This window comes from Fukomys damarensis, unplaced genomic scaffold (genome assembly GCF_012274545.1).
Source record: "Fukomys damarensis isolate Sample0158 unplaced genomic scaffold, DMR_v1.0_HiC HiC_scaffold_29, whole genome shotgun sequence".
NCBI lineage: Eukaryota > Metazoa > Chordata > Mammalia > Rodentia > Bathyergidae > Fukomys > Fukomys damarensis.
Genome location: NW_022900941.1, coordinates 1,932,952 through 1,934,152, shown reverse-complemented (window position 1 = coordinate 1,934,152; position 1,201 = coordinate 1,932,952).

The following is a 1,201-nucleotide window of genomic DNA, read 5'->3' as shown; positions in this document are numbered from 1 at the left end:
AAGGAGGTCGGCGCAAAGATAAAGACATCGGAATTGTGGCTGGCGGCACACGGGAGCAGGCCGGGCCTCAGGGTGGAGACCCAGCAGCCAGGCCTGCCTTTCTCCCTGGAGATACAGCAGCTCGGGGTTAGACTGGACTCAGGCACCAGGCACGGGGGGGACTGGAGCACCCAAACCCACACTGCTCTCCCTTTCCGGGAAAGCCTTGCTTCGTGACTCATTTCCCCATTGGATCAGCATCAGCTGAGTCGCTATACCTGCAGTCCCACGGTTGGCTGTAGTTTGTACCCACCTCGTGTCTCTGTGGTATAAATCACCCCTGACCAAGGGCCTCGGTGGCCACCCACTCGGGACCCCTCCTGTAAATTCAGGAGCTGTTCTTTCCTTATTTCCAATAAAACTCTGCTGACTTCCTCCTTTGGTTTACAACTTCATCCCCTGAGGGTCTGAGGCCATGAACTCAGCACACCTGACACTTGTCAGGTCAGGAGTTACATTTTTTCTAGAGCGCTTGTCACAGTTGAAAATCTTTCTTTCATTCATGTGTCTTGTTTTCTTCCTCTTCTTTTTTTGGGGGTTGATGCAGTAGTACCAGGAATTAAACCCAGCTACATCCTTAGCCCATTTTATTTTTTTTTTAAATTTTGAAACAGGTTCTCCCTAGAGCACTGGATTGCCCAGGCTAGGCTTGAACTTGTAATCACCCTGTCTCAGCTTCCCAGAGTGTTGGCATTTTACAGGTGTGCACCACGCTGCCTGGCTTTGTATGTCTTATTTTCTAATTAAAATTGTAAGGTGTTACAGTAAAGCCCTTTAATTCCTCTAGCCTGAATCACAGTCTTTATTTTCTGACTTTGAGAAAAACCAGTCATGAATATAGTGTTTCTCTTTGATTTCGTTTCTGTTCTTATTTTCAGCCGAGTAGGGTGTGAAGCAGGTAATTCGTTCCCTCTTTTCAAAAGTCACAAGGTACAGAAGGAAGATCCTTCCTCCGCTCTCTGCCTTCTGACGCTCCCAGGGAAGCGAGCCAAGAGCGGCAGGTGGTGGGTGTGGGGCAGTGCGCCCTCGGCTGGTGGGAAGGGGTGTGGCCACTCCGTTTTCTTTCGCAGCATTTGATCTCTCTAGTGGTCCCACCATGTGGCCCACCACTGTTAGGATTAGGGTTAGTTAAGAGTGACAGAAACTGGGCGGGGGGGGGGGG